Below are 21,296 nucleotides of genomic sequence, written 5' to 3'. Positions count from 1 at the left end.
CTGGTTTTTAGTGGAACATTAATACATGAGGATTGAGACACACACACCAGGCTTGGCTAACCAACTTTATCACCTGCAACAGCTGACTGTTTGCCTCCTCAGAAGCATTTAATAGTAGGACATTGACAGTAAGTAGTCTGCTTCTGAGCTAGGGAAAATCATAGGTTTTGTTAGCCTGGACTCACTTAAGTGGGCAAATAGAACTGCACAACCATCTGAAGGACTCTCTGAACCAAGCAGATTGTTTTCTGCACTTCAATTTGTTTTTCTCGCTACAGTCTGACACTAAGAGTGAGAGCACAGCTGCAGCTTTTAGTAGGAAAATGTTATTTTAAAAAACTCTTTGACAAAGCTAAATGTGATAAACCAGAAAGCATTGAAGCTGAGTTAAACCTTTTCTTCCAACATCAAATAGAAAGGCCAAGACCAAAACAGAAAAAACATCTTGGTTAGGTTTATCACTCTTTCTTCTGTAATTTATTTTTAATTAATAAGGTCTTTTACACCTATCTTCAGATATTTCACAGATGTTTTGTGTCATTCAATGAATAATGCAATCTTATTATTACCCCAAAAGATGAAATATTGAAATGATACCTTCTGACGCAATCTGAGACACGAGAAAATCATTTGACTTCCAGGTAAAATAAAGTGGCTTCCAAAGTTCACTATGTGATTTTTTTGGCTTTGAGGTTTTATTGGTTTTTTTTTTTTTGTTTGTTTTTTATTATTTATTGTTTTGGTTTGGGGTGGAGGGTGTTTGGGTTTTTTGTTTGTAATTTTTTGTTGTTTTTGTTTCATTGGATATTTGCAAGGAGAAGAGGGTGTGTTGTTTGTTCTATTGTCCCCCTCCACCACTGCTACATATGTTCATCTACGGAAGGAAAGTTGTTTTCATACTACCTGTGATCCCTGCAGTGCACCTGAGCTGTTAGTTCTTTCCCAGATAAACGAAGATGTTTACAAATCCATCCTGCAAGATAATTCAGGCAAATCAATACTAGAGGCTGAATCTTCAGCATACAATAAACATACTCACAGTATAGCTTATGAATACATACAAAGTACAACAGGTACACAAGGCCATGGCATTTCACAGCTCTTCAAACTGATATGCACTTGTATTTTTTAATGTCTTCATGAATAACTCATTTTACCCTACACGGCCCTGTACCTTCAATTGTTTTCTGTTAAACAAAAGCAACTTGCTATTCCCTAAGCAAGATGTGCCAAAAAATTATTTTTAGACTTTTTAGTCAGGTTTCTTTCTGCTTACAATAGTTTAGTCTTGTATTAAGATGACTTTGTCTACCACCAGAGTCTGAAATGAGATATAGTGGATGCCTTCCCATGTTAAGGCTCTTTGAGGAGAAGGCAACAAAAGAAAAAGGGCACACATGGCTGCAAGACCGTCTTGATTTTCAGAATTCAACAACATATTCTGCTAAAGACTCCAGAAATAATCCTCTTGAGATGAAGTTTAAATATGCATTCATTTTCTTTTTGAATAAAATGCTTAAGGAAATGCCAGGATCTATAGCAGTTGCCTTGGTCACTTCATGACATATGTAAATGTACCTTTATTTTCCAGACTTAGAGTGCTTATATTTGAACAAGCAGCTAGGAAGACTATTTTTTGAGTTTTTTTTTCAAAAAGGGCTTTATTTTACCCTTGAGGAAGGAGAAAAACAATATGAATAATAAGAAGGGAGAAAGTGAAGGGAGAATAAAAGGGAACAAGACCCTATAAACATCCAGTCATAAAGAAGCAGAACTATTTGCTTGCTGCATCAGCCTTCCATGGTAATACAGTACCAAACCTTGCAGCTGATGCCTAAGAGCTCCCTCAAATGAATAACCTCATGCAAAATCTTTGTTTTGAATATCTAGATTCATTTCCCATTTTGGTTGTGTATATCTATATCTACCTATATAGATATAAAAATATATTGCTATATCTATAATACAGAGGACATAAAACAGAATTTTAAACCAATTTGGGATGAGAAAACTTTAAAACACAAGATTTTTTTATGCAAGTCTATCACCTGGCTTGCAGAACTTAATTTCAAACAACATCAAGCAATGGAGTAAGAGCAATAGAGAAACTTTTATTTAGGAAAGACACTAAGACATCTGTAAGGGTTTTGTGTGGCAGTTTTTCACACGTGCAGCATAATGGAGAGGGAAATAAATAATCTAGCACAGAAAAAACAGACAAGGCAAGTCCAAATTCTAAAAAAAAAAAAAAATATATATAATGTAAGTAAAAAGCCACAGTGAAGCCCATCCACATTTACTTTGTTACTTAATTACAACAGTCAGAAAATGGGGTAGGAAAAATCATGTTGTATAATTGTATGGGCTCCTGCTAGTTTACTTCTCTGAAAGCAGAGCTGAGGAATACCTGAATCCCAAGATCTGAAAAAGCAGGAAATTGCAACATAAAACTTTATGGTAAAAGAAGAGAAAGCTAACTACAGTTCAAGCTAAAGACATGTATTGTAGTTCACTGATAACTTTATACATCTGTTGGATACTAGTATTGTAATACAGTAAAGCACTGCCAATCCATTTTAAGGCTTACTGTCTTATTAGATGGCTATTAAAGACATACTAAGATTTGCTTTTCCTTCAACTCTGCCTATTTCCCTTTATATTTTAAAGATTAAATAAACATCCCTGATTTCAATATTATTATAAAAAAAAAGGAAAAAACACACTTGTAAACTTCCAACTCCTCATCTTATTGAGCTCCCCAGCCCACAGACTTTGAACATGATCTGATTCCTACTTTGAAAAAGGCTTCACTACTTGCTTTGGGAATGGCACCACTTTCACGAGCCTGTAGGCAGAACTGATGGGAAATAATCTCCTTTGGAAAATAATTCCATTTCCACTTGGCCAGAAAGCTATTTTTCATTTAAGGGCATGTCATGGTGCACTGACTTCACTCTAGTCAAAGGCTGAAGCATTGTAATTAACCCCCAAATTTATTAAAAGGGGGAGAGAAATTCACATTAAACTAAATATATGGTCTGTGCTTCAAATCTTAGTTAACTGTCTTCACGATTCAATTCAGAAATGGTGAGTCTTGGATTTGAGCTAGTAAAATAACAATCTTACATTTCTTTCACACAATCCACCCCAGCTTTGCCCTCTAGGGACTGTTTGTCTGACAGGTCTTCCCAAGGTACCTACTGTGGGAGCTTGTGCCAAAAACCAACCTCACAACTTCTGTACAGAGCGTCACTGGAGAGCTAATGTTGATCTCACATCATTCCTTACTTCTACCACTGTCTTTTGGAAACTAGTACAGTCTTGCAAATACAGCATACAGTACCAAAAAAAGATAGAAAAAGTTAGAAAATACTAAATCCTAGTTTATATGCAAAGTTCCAAATGCAATGTCAATAATTTTTACTGGTTTTGATAGAATATTACTCTGCTTGGTGCAGGAGACCAGTTAGAGATTGAATGCAGCTAATACCCATCAGGGAGCTGTAAATGAAGATACAGCTCAGACTTTTTAGGTTAAATTAGGCAGTGCTGAGCTGACACAACTGCTAGTAAGAAATAGGTAAGTTACCTCTATACCTACACAAACACAGTGTAGATTTACTACTCTCTAGAAAACACTGTATATATGCTCATATTCCCTCTAAGATTCACCCAGTTGAGTAGCCTGCATCAAGCTTAAGACAGGTGAGAAAAAAACAAAGTTATGCCTGCATGGAAATGCACAGGAACCTACCTTCATTGCATGACTCATACCTTCCTTTATATAGCAGCACCAGAAGTCATTGAGAAGAGATTTCTGCCAAGATTGCTGCCTTTTACTTCCTGAGAGTTTGAAAACTGAACACGTGCATATTTCACCCTTTTAAACATAATTTCTGAAGGTCAACAATGACTGCTGAAAGACGACACTGCATCACTCTGGAAAACTACAAAGAAGGTGAAACACTTCAGTGCTGCTGCTCCCAGTATGGCAAGGAAAAAATGCCTCTGCCCGTGTAAAAATATATATGGATTATATTTGTTGCAGACACTTGATACTCATGTTCAAGGGGATGCATTAATTAACTGGAAGACCACCTTAAAGCAAAAAGGCAAAGGCAGATCACACTGGCAAAAGAGTAAGAAAAATCAACTTGGCCTGAATGGCATTCAGAATATTGAAAGAGCTAATATCAGGAAGGATGACTTGTGCTTGCAGCAGAAGGTGCACAGCATGTGTGCTTTGCTGTTAGCAACAGTACTGAATCCTGGATACAGACAAAACAAATGGGAAATCAATGCAAAGAATTCAGGGATTATGCCAGAGGACAAGAAACAACTTGAATATTCCATAAAGGAAGAAGCTAAAGCCTCATTTAGGTGCAGAAAGGGGAGTTCCATCTTTCAGAACAGCATCCCTTGGGTGTAATCCAAGGAGAAGGTACAACAGATCTGACACAAAAATCTCCATGCTCAGCCACTAGCTTTCCTTAAGAAATAAATGAAAACATTGGTAGCTTGAGGTGCCTTAGATTCATTCTGGGAATTATGTTTTTTCTTAAAGTCAGAGAAACAAGTTTTCCAAAAGAGTCCATGTCTCAAGCAAAAAGGAGTCAAGATTTACCTGTCTTTGTAGGAAGGCTTCAGTACTGAATGATTGCAGAAGAAAATTGCTTGGACTTAGATAGATAGGAAAATTTTGGCAAAACAAGAATCCTACAAAAATCTGTGTTTGCTGCACATCAGAAGAGTAACTCTTCAGCAACCACAACACATGCAAACTGAATCTAAACCATTCAGAGAACCTGACACTGAACACGTTGGAGGATGCTGCTGGCATTGAAATCCCAAATTTTAGCCAGGGAAAATACCTGAAAAAGTAACTTGAGAAGGGGAATGCTCCAAAACAAAAAGAACTATTCTTTAACAGTTTTGTCCATAAGTATCATTTCATAAAAGCACAACCACCACTAGCTAAAAGTTAAGGAGATTGTGCCCCAGGATGCAAAAACATTAAACCAAAATATAACAGAACAAAGCTAGCAATGACTCACTTGCAGCTTGTGATTCTTTCCTCTCTTTTAGGTTTTCACAAATAATATTTTTAAAAGCATACAAAAAAATAAAAGGTCAACTTAATATTGCTTTATTAGAAGACCAGCAATTACTCTACTGTTTGCACATTTCAAAGTTTCTGAGTGAGTCCAAAGGCACCAATGGTATTTAAGGCCCTGAGCCTTCAGGAACGCTGCAAACTGTCATGACCAGATACATTTGCTATTAAAAATTTCAACAGGAGTTGTACTAGATGAGCAATTTTGTACAAGTAGCCATCCAGCTGCACCACAAGTACAAGTAGTGTTTAAATGGTTTTGCATATAATAGATTAAAAAATGCCTTCAGGATCAATTTTTGAATTTCTGTATGTTGACATTGTTTTCCTCCATACACTATTTAGTTTACATCTAGTTCTATGAATGCTTAAATTTTAAGTGCAGGTGTGCAAAATGATCATGCTTGAACATCATGCAGCAGTTGAGGTTACTTTTCTCCCCTCCCCATTCTGCCCCATTTTATTCAACAAGTCCAGTAAATATCAGCATAGATCAAGGTACAAATTCTGGTTCCTTTCTAATGGATGTATAGGACCAGGTATAATCAAGGAGATAACTAAAGAAGTGCTATCATGAAGAATAGAAAGAAAAAGTTGAAGCCTCCATTAGCATAGTTTTGTAGCTTGAAAAGTCTACTCAGGTGCAACAAACGAAGGGTACAGTATTGGAGTGGTCACATATGCTGCATCAAGTACCAACAAACTCCTGAAGGACTTCCTGGCATGCCAACAAAAGGAACAGAAAAGGATCTGGGTTGTTAAGTCATAGCCAGTGACAAGTGGAATATTGTGGCTCTGAAGATATCCTGTGATAAAATTCATAATTTACAACCACCATTGGATTAGCACAGATACTGTAATCATGAAGTGAAAAATAAAGTTATCAGAGAAGGAAGAGCAAATAAAAGGGCTCAAAGACAACTGAGAACATTTATACTGACCCGGCATTAATGTAGATTCACTTCACTGAACTATGCTATTAGAAGTTCATTGCTTTCTAAAGCTGAAGAATATTTGCTAAAAAAGATCAAGATAAAGAAACATGTGAAATATTATAGACCAAAGCTTTGAAAAAATTATGTTAAAAAGTCAGAAAAGAAATAGAGCAATAAATTAAAGAGGATTAAAAAAAAAAAAAACCAATAAAAACCACATTACTGCTTCTGAAGATACCTGCAAAGGAAACTGTAGTTCTGCAAAGAAAACAATTTGCTCACACAAGGTAATCATTAATTGTTTCTGAAGCTGCTAATTCCTTCTCTTCTTTAAAACACACTATGAACTTTGCAGGTTAACAAAGGGTAAATAACTTGAATGACAACAGAGCACAAAGGGCTTACAGGTGCATTCCCTGACAGACTAATTTCCATGCAGGGAAGAGTACCTGTTTGGAACCATTGATCATAAAGTCATTTGGGGGAATGCTCTGATTTTCAGAACAAGAAACTGATATTTATCATCACTAGGCCTAGTTAAAACAAAGAATCTAGCATGCAACCTGTGCAGAAAATAAGAACTGACTAATGCCAACACTGAACAGTGCTGCCAGAATTTATGCAGAAATGTGCTCTCCCCCTGAATCAAAAAATCTCTAATTCCTTAAAAGTTACAGCTTTGGAGAAGAGTTTCTCTATTTCAAGTATCTTTCACACAAACATTACTTTCTGCCTCAGACTTCTCCTCCAGGGCTCTAGATTTCTCATTTGAACATAACTTCTCTACTGAGAGTTTCCAAGCCATAATACATTTTGCTGTTCTGAAAGGCGATAAAAATGCAGCATACACATTAAGCTCAGATAACAGGCTACAGAAAAAAAAGGTGCAAAATAAGAGGGAGAAAAGTACATCAATTACTTCATACTGACTTTCTGTCCCCAGAAAAGCTGCTGAGCTATTCTTTGCAGACAAGTTCCACTCCCATGCCATATTTTCATGGCAAACACAGAAGCCCCACTGAATAAGATGATTACTCCAGAGTCAGGTTCTTGAACACCAGACCTGTGCATGTCCTGATGTCAAGTTCTGCTGTTTCACTGTGTTCCCTTTCAAATGCCTTTTCATCACAAGTTCTCATGAATTCTCAGGGAAATGTTTTGGAAGTGGGCAGCATAGGACTACTCAGCAACAGGAGAATTTAGGGGTACATCAGAAGTTAGGGCATATACAGCGCTCAGCCAAGCTACAGAAGAGCAGGGCTTAAAAGCATAAGGATTGCTCTGGCCTTGGTATCCATGGAAGCTACAGAGGGGAACAGCCCTTTATGGCATAGGGCTATTTTAAAAGTGCTATGAGAGGCCCAACACACTGCAGGCAAAAGACACCAGCTATGCTGAATTCTGTTCAGCATTCCTGCCATGAACTGGGTCTCAATCTTCTGCAACAAGCTACAGTAACTGACCTGAGTGTAACCACAATCAAGAGTCATTAACAGGAACAAACCAAAGAAGGCTTTTCTTCACAGAAAGCCATATATATCTACTCATAAAAACCTTCGAAAAATAATGAAAGTTATGGAGAAATTCAGCTTAATATAAAAGTATGTCAGCTCTTTTCCAGAGACACACCCAGTGACTACAGTACTGGTGCACTTAACAATGGCACCACAGCATGTGCACCAAGAAATCAACTTTTCCCATTTTTCTAACACACCAAAATCAAATATACTGGGGAGAAGAACAGTTCTTACGCAATACTTTCCTAAAATCTGTGCTTTCATCTGATATTACACACAGGTATGTGGAAAAGCCTTCCAGAAGGCAATTACAGCCCACGACAGACTCCGAGGTATTTCATCCTACTGGGTGGCTGAGCAGACAGTAAGGCAGTAGCACTTTTCAGACTGCCAACTCCTCATCTCTTGCACATTTCTCTTACTTGAGATGCAAAGCATATTCATAGCAGTAAAAACAGTATTGATTTCACTTTAAAAAACAAATACACGTCTATCTTTGAGTAGATCTTTGCAGTAAAAGTTAACTAGTCAGTGCCCCTGGGGGTGGGCAGCAGACAGCAGAGTGAAACCTGGAGTCATCACACAGGGAGCTTCTTTCTGAAACTCAGAAGAAATGTTATTTAAAGGGATTACACTGCTCTAGCATTTGCCCAAACACACAGGGTACAGGGACATATTTGAAGCCCTGAGGTATTTCCCAAATCCCAGTGGGAAAACCTGGAGCTTAAAGCACCTGTGCTTGCCTCCAGCCAAAAGGAAAAGGTATTTCAGAGAAAACTTTCCTGAATTAACAGTGAATTGGTCACACAATCTCTTTAAGAGATGCTGCACAAAGAGAAGTATATTGATAAAGGAGAGTGAAATGGGTAAGAAAACAAGGGGAGAGGAAGCTGTGATATACTGTACACTTCCACCCAAACTTTAACTTTTGACTGCAGATCTCAAGAAATTGCTGTACAGAGGAAAAATCTGCACAATACCAGAAAGCTTCATTTATGAGAAGTTGTACATTTTCTGCACACTCAGCAGCAAGCCCTCAGGCAGTAATTCTAGACAATAGTCTTCAAGGATATTACTACAATTCTGTGCTCCAGGGAAGAATGTCACTGTTGTGCAGGAAGGATTTGAGGGGAAACATATCATATTATTCTGATACACATCTATGTGAGGCTAAGTTTAGTGTATGTAAGTATGTGACACTACACATAATTGTTTTTGTTGATTTTCTTGCATTTAATCTTACAGTAGTGTTTCAAGTAGTGTCTCTACCTACCAATTCTTTAAACAAGTTAAATTACAAGACATACTTAAAAGACCTATTAGGCTAGCAATAGCCAGGAAATTCACATCAATTTTACAAAGGTCAGTGTCACAACTCTCATTCTGTTCTTCAGCCCATCAGTGCTTCCTCCCACCTTGGAGCCCCAGTCAGACCCTTTTCTACAGCCTTCCCAGTCCTACCAAAATGAGAATCTGTTGGTGAAATGTAAACTTCAGGAGACAGATGAAGCAGCCCTTCATCCTCAGCCAGGGAGGCAGAAGCACTCCCACACCCGCATGCATCGAGGTCCTGCCCTCCCCAGAATCTCTCCCAGCACTCCCAGGGGAGGCCATGGTGTGTCACAGCCAGGAGAGGTGCCCAGTGGAACACAGCAAGGCAAGAACCAGGCTGGCAACACAGCCCAAGCCGTGCTGCAAGCAAGGAACACGAAGCAGCTGTGGCAGGTTGAATGCAGAGATCACCTGGTAGTGTTTAGCATCTCTAGGCTTTTCCCCTGACCAAAAGAATACATTTCTCAAAGCACTGCCAAGGTCTGTCTCACTAGATCACAAGCTTATTGAAGCATTAAGAGAGTGTTAAGTTCTACATAAGCAATTTTATACATCAACAGGTACATCTAGGAGATGGAAATTTGCTGGCATTTCCACAGGTCCTCCTGTATCGCTGTTATATTTTAGGATTGGTTTTGTGTTTTTTTTCTTTTTTTGTTTCACTGTTTGGTTTTTTTGTTTGTTTTTTAAGAGGAGGAAGACTAAAGCCTGCAGGGAATGATCATTAAAGAACCATGGATCAGCCCCATCCAGCCTTTGGACTTGGAAAGTACAGCTAATATTTTACTTCCTTGATTCATATCAGAAATCTAGAGAGTTTTTCATATTTATCAATCTGTTGAACATACCTACTGCTATTCCATCCAAACCCCTCTTTAGGGCCAATGTGCCAGTTTAAAAAGCAACCTATTTTTCCTCCACATCAAGTCCAAGAATAAAAAGTTTCTTGTCCACGTGCTATTCTTTTCTGTGTCCCCTATTGTTTCTAGGCCCTGAAATAATTGCTATATCACGTGTAGCAAGTGACATACCAACACAACTCCACCCAGGTTGCACAGATGCACATTCATCACAAATGAATTCTCAACTGAATGAATTCTCAACTCAAATGAATTCTCAATTCTTTTTCAATTCAGTTACATAAGCCATGGACAGCAGGAGCTGTCTCACTGGCATATTAGTGGTATGTGTAAGTAGATGTTTCTAAGCTGAGCTCAAAGACTTGGGCACAGCATTGTTCAAGACATGCAGCTTGGGGTAGGAGGAAAGAGTGAAGACAGTGCTCAAGAGCTGGATTGCATTCTCCCTTGCTGTTGTGGCTCCCAGAACACCTCCACAAGCACCACCTCCTCTTGAATTTACTGATGCATCTCTATCAAAGAATTATGCTTTAGCTGCTTCCATTTCTACCAACTCAAGTCTATTTAGACTGAAGTTTTTGATGCCAGAAGATTGCCTCGGGCTCAATTCTTTTGCAAACTTTCAAGCTTAACTAGTTCAGCTATTTCTGAGACTAAGGTGTTGCTTAGGACAAAAACAAACCATTCCTCACTTCCCTCAAATAAAATACTCCTTTGGATCACTGAGATGAGTACAAAGGGCAGAAATATGTACAGGTCCTGTTCCATGAGGAAAAGACAGAATAGAAGGATAAAGATGAGCTCCCATTGTCATTTCAAAAGTGATCAAACTATTTAAATTTAGGAATCTTTTATATTCAACCTTAATATTCCTTTTCTATAAAGATACAGCATTTTGGTTGAAACATGCAAAAACAGGTGTAGTGCTTATACATGACTGAAGGCCATATTAACACATCATTTGTCTTTATATTAGTTCCATGTAGGTATGCTATATGCATTATAATACACAATGTAGCCAGGCTAAATGCAGAAAATTATTGCTTTCCTTATAAAACTCTTTACCTTGGCTTGAATAGAAATTTCCTCTTCTTTTGTGAACAGCCTGCTTCATTCTTTGTTGACACCAAGAACTGAACAAGTACTTCAGCCATAAGAACTACACATTCAAAAGCATACTTGTCTTGTTAGGGTCTTGTGAAGTTTAGGAGACTTGTACACTTCAGAAAACTTCTACTGCAACTTTTCAAAATAAACCACCAACAAAACACAGTTGCATTTTCTGCCACTCAGTGCTACAAAAACACATGAACCAAAAAACTCACAGAGCCTTAATTCCCACCAGTGCCACACAGACAAGTCCAAGACTTGTATTATGATGGTGAAGTAGGCAAGTCTTTTTAATTGACCATTAATGTCTCATGCCAAGAGTAAGAGATCCAAACTGCTCCTGCTTGCAACTTTTCTTTTTAAAGCCCAACCAAAAATAACATCCAGTTGTTCCTTCTTTCCTCTCCTCTTAAAACAGATGCTTCAAGAGTTAGTTTGACAGTGGTTTCTCTGTATACTGTGATTTCTTACTCAAAGTGATCATGCCTATCCATTACCAGTTCTGGGAATCGAGGACCTAGATAATTTTAAATAATTACATATTTTCTAGAGCACAACTTTCAGCAAGGTTCCTCATAAAAACATCAACGAACTTACAGCTAATATTGCATGTTCAAAAGATTACAGTTATTCCTTAACACCATTTTATATCTGGACGACAATACAGCACTGGTGTCAGCTCTAGGTGTAGTCAAGGCATGCAGCTGCCTAGAGAACAGGCCAGTGTATGGGGCAAAACAATCTTCCCTCCTGCCCAGTCCTGCCTATAGCACGTTCCCAGACACAGCTAGACACATGTTCCTACAAAATGCAGGATAGGGATCAGAAGGCAGCAGTTTGCTTCATATTTGCACAAGTGACAAATGGAGCACTCTAACATGTCCCATCCCTCAAGTCCTCCACCAACAACCCAAGGCTGCTTCTCTACTCTGCCCCTGACCTGGTGTCCCAGCTCCAAACTGTTCTCTTCCCTTTACCACGTGGGGGAAGATGCCTGGCTTGACTAGCCTCAGAATTTCATACTCAGGAACAACAGCCATCCCCAAAAACCACCCAGCAGCCTTGCTGGCCCCAGACTACAACAGCTCTTGGCAGCTTAACAGTCTGAGGCATTGTAAGCTGAGTGTGACAAAAAGAGTCCTTTCCCATACCTGGCTTCAAAAGCATCCCTACAACTGCCAGAAGTAATTTTGCCTGGCTGTCTAGGTCCTAACAGCAGTAAAATGAAGGTTCATTTGCATGTACTCATAAGACAAAACAATATCAACAGAGGTCATGATGTGCCAACCTCATGCACAAATCAAAGCCCTCATGAATCAAACACCTAGGTCCTTGCAGCCCGAGCCAAGGAGGCTGCCCCCCTCTGTACCTTCACTGGACCAGATACCAGAAACCCCCTACACACACACCCCCCCATTAGTGAGTTATTTACAAAACAAAGCATAAGAGAAACCCCACTCATTTGAAACAGCTCCCCAACATACTTGGGAAGGACTATCTTCCTCCTTTTTCTCGAACATTGTCCCAGTCATGACAGAAGCAGACTATTTGCCAGATCAGGCACATTTCACTACCTCAACACTTGGGTCCTGCAACAGTCACACAATAATAGATGAGTCAGTTAAACACCACTAGAACTTCCCCACATTGCCAAGAGTTTACCCTGTACTGAGCAGTGTCATCACTGAGGACAGGAACTGTGACACTGAATATTACAGGTGGCATCCATGCAGGATGGGGGAGAATCCTGGAAAATCCTTCCATTAAGAAGGGTTCAAGCCCCCCACCCAAGCTGGATGGCCATCATCACCAAGATACAGCAGTTCCTTTGAACTGACTGGGTCCTTGAGAACACAACAGATAAGCATGCACATAACAGCTAATTTTATAGACATGTATGAAATATATTGTTTTACATAAAACACAAACAAATACCAGAAACAAAACTCACAAAATACCTTGCCCATGTGTATGATTCTTCCATGTGAGAATGTACAGAGAGACATTTAACAGGTCCGTGCTGTCAGATTCTTTTGGTGCTCGGTATCTTTTCATTCTGCTGTCCTTTGCATCAGTGACTCAGTCATATATTCCTTAAGGACAGAAACTTCTATTGGTGGCAATGGGGAAAAGGCAGAAGCATTTATCATGAGCTACAACAGAGCAATATTCTGCCAATACTGCAGTCATTACCAAATTGTTTTTCACAATGCTGAAAAAAAATTAAAGATCCTCCTTTTTAATGCTACAAAGAACATATGCATTTCCATAAATCATGCAATCAGTATTTACAGCACCAGATCCCTGTAAAAGAATGCATCAGCTGAAGTCTTAATTTGTTTTCCTTGAGTGCTTCTCTCTTATTAGGTGACATTACATCTTGTTCTTAAACAGCAAAACTCTAAATTACCCATTTTTAATAAAAACTTTTTTTTCTGTCAGAACGCTGTTCAAAATGTTTTTCACTAGCTTTTTATTTTCATGCTGGCTCAGTTACTGAATTATAGTTTATTACAAGAAACTGTTTTCAGATCAACTCCTTAAATCAAACAGTTTAGGTGATACTGTATTTTCTATGCATAACAATTTTGTAAAGCATACTAATTCAATGTTAAAGTACTACAGGAGGAACACCTTTCTGTCTTTACATGATTGTTTCAGACAAAACTTTCAGAAGAAACTGAGCAGCACAGGTATGTTTACATGGAAGTATAATTTACAATTTACTCTCACATGTCAAGCAGCTGCCCTTTCTTTGGAAGGACAACTGTTCTTTCAAGGTTCAGTAGGCAACAAAGTTGTTAAATGTTTTCTTAACAACTGAAAATTCTTTTCAGATCCTGAAAAAAATTCTTTTAGGAACCACTGTGGGATTTTGGGAGCTTTGAAACATGTCCTTTTTCATTCACTCTCCAGGGCAAAGTCATATTTTTAACACAGCTATTGAAGATGCAACTCTGAAACCCCCCCTTGTGTATTCAAGAAGACTCATTCACTTGTCCAAGAGCTGCTGGTGCCTACACAAACAGCAAGCTGAGTAATTTCTGCCAAGATGTTTGATTGCTGCTTCAGTATAGTAAGCTCTGAAGATGTTTACTGCAATAATCAAATTCAATGTCATTATTCAGTAGATACTTTTTTCCCAGAAAATACAGGACTGTGCTTAGGTCTGATCTACTTATATTAAGAAACTTGTCAATTTGGGGCAGTCTTTCATATGTAAAATTAAAAGCATGTTATTTTAGCTACTTAATTGCACTACCATCTAAACATTCATGTAGGCTAGCCATCGGGTAGATGTTATATTCAAAAAACAAGAAGGGAGCTATGGGTTCTTCTCAAAACTTGTTTAAAAAAAATATTGCAGTGAGAATGGCCACATTAAGTAGAGATATCATTAACTGAAGTCTGTATTTATCACAGCAACTCCCCCTCAAAAAATATGCGTAAGTTTTTCCCAGTCACCACACAAAAATTCACTTTCTAGTATTGGACATTACTTTTTCTAACCACAACTCTACAACCTCATTAAAGAATAAGGGAAACAAAATTCTCTATACTAACTAGCTATGGTATATTCAGGCACTCTAGGGTGACATAGGTTATTGATGCCTGTGATTCAAATGACAGCATAAGACAGAAACTTGATGCAGTCATAATAAGTTCATGCACTCACTTGAGCACAAAGTATGCACACATAATTTAGGGCAGATCTGGCCGCTTGTTCTGCAGTGCCTCCCTTTCTTAGCATCTAGAAAAAGGCCTCTCCAAACTGAACCTGTACATAACTCTTGGAAGGGTTACAGATGTTTTCCACAATTTTCTTTTGCACACTATCACAAACAAAACCAGGTTGTTTAAAATACTCCACCCACCTCCAGAGAAATACCAGGAAACATCAACAATAATGAGTACATGAATGATACATTATTTCTGCTGTGTGGCACCATACAGACATCCTTTTGAGAGAGCAAGTTGCTACAGGATTCCTGAGACTATCAATAACCTACTGTTAATACCACGTTAACTTACACTCATCACCAACTTGTTTGTACCCACCTCCACTCTGTTACTTCAGACTAGTAGCTCAGTTAAATTTCTAATAACTACTTTAAAATAAAATCCAGCATAAGTCTTCTCTCTTGCACTTAAATCCACTTTAATTGACTGTGTGCTTTCAGTCCTATATTCAAGAGTATAACAAAAAATGCACCATTGTTAATACAAACCAGTGAAACTACAGCCATTTGATCAGATATGCCATCTATAAACTAGCAAATGGGAAAATTCTTAATCAGAGTAAGAAACCCTAAAAGGATAGTTCAACAGCACAACGGTGAATCAACATTTAAGTACTGAAAATTTATTCCAGAGAAAAAGGTACAACCAACCATCTGCATCTGTCAATGTGCCAAAAATCAGTGAGCCATGTGCCAGATCTAACTTGCATTGAAATCCAACTGTCTTCTCTTGTGGCCTTTTAAAACTGTTTTAATTAGTATACAACCAAGTTGAGTATTTAATTTTGAAGAACCATATTGCAGATATTAATATGAAATATCATATAAGTTAAATTATACAGCATGGTGAAAACACCAAATTCTAATTGACTACAACTGCAAATGCCCTGCATGAAAATTGAGACGCTCTACAGAATAAAGAGACTGCACTTCTAATCAACCACTAATAAACCCTGGGCATAAGTAGCCAAAATGAGAAGGAGGGGGAGGGGAAAAACCTAGCATGTTTTCAAAACCTATAGGATAAATCCTTGTATGTTGCCAACACAAGATCTAGATAATGCAGACATTAAAATTAAAGAATGGTATTTCAGACAGCTAATTACCACAGCATTCAATACTGAGCTAGATAAAGTGCTTTATAGAAACATGTGATCTAGGGATAGTTTTAAACCCAGTTTAAACTCAGTTTTATATAGAGTTTTACCTGAAAGTATACCATTTTCTGTTAAAGGTATCCATATCTCTAGTGATTTATTTTCAAATATATTCTGTGAATACATTTGAAAAGAATGAAAATATACAGCCTACACATAATATATACATATATCTTCTAATAGCAACTCTTTTTTGAATGAAAACCAGTCAATGAGCAGCATTCTGTCTTGTGCACTGCAAAAACTTAGCACTAAATTGCTTGGCAGATTCAGAATATACAGTGCCACTGAGTCAAGGAGCACTGCTAAAAGCTAGCATAATACAACAGGGTGACAAAACCTGTAAACTGTATCTGTAATCAAACTAACCCCTGCAGTGTGCTGCTGAAGCCTGCTTTTGATGGATACTAATTGTGTCCCAGACCTGAAGCCAAGAATAACATTACATTGAGAGAACAGTTCAAGGCATCTCAGTACAAAGAAATCACAAAGCTGACAGCACAAAAACAATGCAATTATCAAACTTTGTCACCAACCTGACTAAAGCAAGCAAGCAAACAAAAAAGATGCACTTTACCTTTTTAAGGAAAAATTTCTGCAATTTCCTGTGAGGCAGCTTTATCATCTTTTTTTCACCATCTGGGATACAGGTCAGGCATTGCAAGTCCTTGAGCCATTCTGCAGGGGCTTGACACCTTTTGCCTTCTCTATTAACTCGCTGCAGTCAGCTTAGCCCAATGCGTCACCAAACACCAGCCCAGCCCAGCAAGATTAAAAGGCAAGAGCAGGGCTGGATCTCATTTTTGAAGAAAGCTCTAATACAAACACTCCAGGTCCATCTGAATACTTCAGCTGTGTTGACAGCACAAGGAGGAAGAGAACAGGTATGAGGTCTGCATTGCCCCCTAAAAAAAAACACTGCAAAGTTAAAGAAAGTGCTTACACAGGGGCAAGAATTTGCAAGATGAAAGAGACAGAGATGCTCAGTATCCCACTGATCCTTTCAAATCCCATGCTATAGAAGAAACTCAGTGTCCAGTTTCTGAAACTCAGTGTCTGAACACAACCTAGCACTGCCTGCTGAGTGCAGCTTGTCACTGTGCACCTGTTAATTAAGCACACTGTATGTGATTCAGCCAAGCACAGGAAAGAGCCTGTCATTTGTGTTCTCTTCAAATCATTGGAAGACTTATTTCCTCTGAAGAGTTTTTAGAAAAAAAACTCTACACAGAGAGATTGCACGCAAAGATGTTATATACAGATACATATGCAGGTATTTATAGAGCACACCAATGCTGCGCTTGATTCAATACCGTAGGAATCAGCAATCATGGGCATTGCTACCTTCCCTTTGGGAATTTGCAACTAAAGCTCAGCTTCAGATTTGGAAGGACAGGGCTCAGCAGCACACTAATAATGCTGCATAACTCCTGGGCCACTGCTGTCCTAGAACAACAAGTGCTGTAGGGTGATCTGATCTCAAATACTGTGGTCACTCCCAGTTATGCCAATGGGATAATCCCTATGTTTAAGAATTAAGCACATGCTGAAGCAGCTAGTTTAATCAGTTTAAAAAAATCATTCCATGATCAAGCTACTCCCTGATTAGTGTTTGAAGAGTCAGTCTGTGTAAAAATACACAGAGAAATGTATAATAAGAGGAATTTCGTCCAAACATTACCAGCTGCTCCCCAATCTCCATCTCCTGCTTTTATACTATAAATATTATTTCACACAAGCTGCAAATCTCTAACAATCCATCTCTACCTGTATAATTTTTCTGCTATTTGAGTAATTTTCTTGTCACAAGGACTATGTTTGTTCCTTGGCCCTCTTGCTGCCGATTCTTCAGGAGCTTAAGTACCACAAGCCTACCAAATGTCACTGCCAATTTCCACTCCTACAAAGAAAGGCACACGTGCTTAACCCCCAGCAAGTAGCAAGGTCTCAGGCACGCCAAGGAAAAAGGAGGTTAAGGGAGTTCAGCACACACTTAGCTCCAGAAGTTTGTGTTTAGGGGAAGGCCAAAGGTGACAAGCAAACAACTACAGTAAAATGCAGAACCAACCTCTGAGAACTAGTGCCACTATGCACCCCAAGTCCAGCTGGAGAGACAGAACACTGAAAATGCCACAGAACAGAAGTGCAACATATGTCAAAGTATCAGTCAGGAGAAAGCTAGAGACCCAGGATAATTATTGTGATAAACCAACAGCTGAAGATAAGCAGTAGACCAAGTATTTAGATTATTCTGACCATCAGGCATTCAAACTGATGGAGAATTCCAGACTTGTTTCCTGAGAAGCATCTGCACCATGAGGATAGATATCAAAACAACATGGAGAAGATAAGTCCAAGTCCAATTTTAAGAAATTGTTCCAAAACTGACAACTGGGGAACAGAAGAAGCAAGACAAGAGGTAATTCTTTGGTGTGTTATATGTTTGAAGCCTTTGGGCTCAATTTTAATAAAAGTTAGAAAAAACATTTCTTAGGAAATTCTCACTGTATACTGTGTAAGGTGTAAAAGAATCCAAGACACCACTAAAAAAGAGATGGTTAATACACCATAAAACCCACTTGGATGCATGTAGCAGCAATATTATAGTATATCTAATATACTATATAGCTATAGCATCTTTCTCAACAGTTTCTGCTACAAATGGGCAAATTTCATTTTGAAACCTGAAGCCTTACAAGTTTAAAAAAACCCCTGTGATTTTGGGGTATGTATTACCAAGAAGCATATTACTTTTTAAAGTAACAATTCTTACTCCAGATCACTAGGGTCATCATAATTTCTCAGGATTTGAGCTTCTGTCTAGGAGATTCCCCAGAGCCAAACAGCATTGACTTAAAATTTCATATTTCCTATTGGAATTATTTGGCTGCATTTTCATTTCTGCACTCACATCCACAGAAGTTGCAAGGTTTTCCTCTACAAGAGCAAATAAAGATACTTTGAAGGGATCTTGAATTTGAGACTTCCTTCCTTTGAGATAGTACATAATCATCCCAAACTCTATACTCATTTAGTTATTTAAAGTTGAGCTCAAGCTAAACATTTAGATTTAAGCTGAAAATACCATAAAGACACTTCCATGCCTTCTAATACATAACCAGGTTTTGGAAAAAAAGCTGTATTACAGCAAAAGGTCAAAGGTAGACTTTCAGCTGTAATTACGAATTGCTGTGGTTTTGTTGTTTGCATTGGTTAGTGTTTCTTTAAAATCAAGAAGAACACTGAGGACTGAAGACACACCTTTAGCATTATTTTTAGGTATTTATCTATGTCTGTATGTCAGAATACATTCTGAATTCTGTCACGGTTACTATGGTAGGTAATTGCTTTTTGTTAAATCTGACAGTGAACAGATGTAACACATACAGTCCCTGCTTATTCACAATCCTCTCCGCTGAAAGCAACATTTCACATATAAACAGGTCCTCCAAATTCCACGTGCACAAACACCTTTCCTTCCAGACACAGCTATCTGCCCTTTTCAAGTCAGTGTGCTGTTATAGGTTATACAGGCTTTGCTTGGGCAATTTAAATGAAATGTTCTTCATTAATTGATGAATGTTTACCTCATCTTTCTGACCTAACCAAGAAAAGGAACACCATTTGTCAAATTGTTGTTGCTGTTTATTTTGTTGTTGTTGTTGTTCTTAGCTGGCCTGCTCCCATCTAATACCAATTCTCATTAATATTAGAAAGATGCCATTAGCATCCCAAGAGAAGCTAGCTATAAGCAAATTCTGCAAGACTGAGGGAATAAAGCATCCTGTGGCTACATTTAGATCTTCATAGAGAGCATATATACCATATTTTCTATGAAAGAAAAATATAGCTCAGATTTTTTTTTTTAATACAGGGTTACTCTTGACTGGACCAATATTAAAGAGTTCCATACAAATGTAGGTGGTATTAGAGACTCCTTTCTACGCCCACTGAAGTTACCTTTCCTTAGTAACTCAAATCTGAAAAGATAAAATACCTCACTGCTTTAACTCACATGGGTAAAAAAGAATAAGAAGCAGAATTTGAAAAAATAAGTTATTTTATCAGCAATTCTAACCAAACGTTAGTCCTATAGCTGACAGGTTTCCTTTTTGCCTCCTGTTTTGATTTACAAAATCACAGACTTACAAAACACTAGGAGAATTGTTTAATACTAGTTAGTTTCTGCATACTCAAAAAATCAATACTGCCATTTTTGTCAGCTTTTCCCCATCAATTATTTGGAGTCATTACATAAAGAAGTAATTTTTTCTCCCTTTTTGATGCTGAAAGGATTTCTCCCAACAACTAGCTAATGCAAATTTGTTTAAAGTTCCTGGGGCTGCACAGCAAGTGACTGAGCCAGCTCTCTTAAAGATCATTGGTAACTTAGATCAAGAAAGATTCCAATATGATTACCTGTTTTCACACTTGTTTCCCCCAAACTTACTTAAAAATGATAAAGCATATTTGATCAGAAGTTTGGATTACAGAAAAAAACGTTTTTCTTTCTCCTCCCACTCCTCAAAAGCCTAAAGGTACAATTGTATCATGTTCTCTTTGGTCCTGATACACCAACCCCATCTCCTCAAGAGCCACCCTGAGGGACAAACAAGGGAGCGGACCACAGAGCACAGTGCCTGTGCTTGGGTAGCACTGGGTGCACTGACCTTGGAAAACAGAGCTCCACTCCCTTTTGAAAATAACTGGTGCCAAAATCCACAGGAGTTTAGGTCTGGAAGTGCTCACTTCAGGCAGCAGCAAGAGCATCTGATTTCCCCCTCTTGTTCCAATTAGCAAACATCACTGCCTGGCAGATCCTGCTCAAGCCTTTAGAACAACTCTCACAGAAACCCCTCTCTCCTCACACCTTCCCCAGCACCCAACACAAAGTCAGTTCCCTGGGAGGCTGATACCAAGGATTACTGCAATAAAAGCAAGGAATTTGTTTCTCCACAGGACCCACTTTGTCTCCTTGCTGCCCTAAGAATCCTTGAGTTACCCTTTGAGATGCTCTCAATGAAAAAATTACTGTATCACCTTTATACCAGAAACAAACAACAGTTTCATATCTTTACCTGACCTTTTCAATAGACAGTGTAAATTCAAGTGAATAACCTATGTAGTTAAGTTGATGTCAAAACAGAAAAGCTTTCATACCATAAATTGTTCTTATTACAATAATCACTGTAAAGATGAACTGACATTGAGGGCAATTCCTTGGCACAGTGAACCAGGAAAGGCTATTGCCCAAAGTGACTGCCTCAGATTCAGACTAACATCTCAGCCTATGATTAGAGTGCTCTAACAAGTATGTCTCTTGGATAGGTTTTTTTTTTTTTTTTGACATTTTAAATATTCTAAGTTTATAGATTACCTAAAAGCATACACTTCCAGAGTTACAAAAATATTTATTGTATTGGTGACTCTTGTGCCTTGTTCATAGCTATAAAGGATATAAAAATAGAAGTAATACATGACTTAAGCCAGAGACCTTGGAGAAAAGCAGAAAAACCCACAACTGGAAATACG

The 21,296-nt window shown here is 38.3% G+C and overlaps 1 long non-coding RNA gene across 1 annotated transcript in view; it reads right to left on the bottom strand.

The window, feature by feature from the left end:
• Positions 1-761: 761 nt before the first annotated feature.
• The window catches only part of LOC128785691 (uncharacterized), a 45,411-nt gene continuing 24,876 nt past the window's right edge, over positions 762-21,296 (bottom strand). Inside the window, exon 4 of the long non-coding RNA XR_008429992.1 lies at positions 762-973. This is a non-coding gene — a long non-coding RNA (uncharacterized LOC128785691). The remainder of the gene's footprint in view (positions 974-21,296) is intronic.

Source organism: Vidua chalybeata, chromosome 3 (assembly GCF_026979565.1).
Source record: "Vidua chalybeata isolate OUT-0048 chromosome 3, bVidCha1 merged haplotype, whole genome shotgun sequence".
In the NCBI taxonomy this organism is placed as follows: Eukaryota; Metazoa; Chordata; class Aves; order Passeriformes; family Viduidae; genus Vidua; species Vidua chalybeata.
Note: the sequence above shows the minus strand (reverse complement) of the source record. Positions and strands in the feature narration are given on the sequence as shown.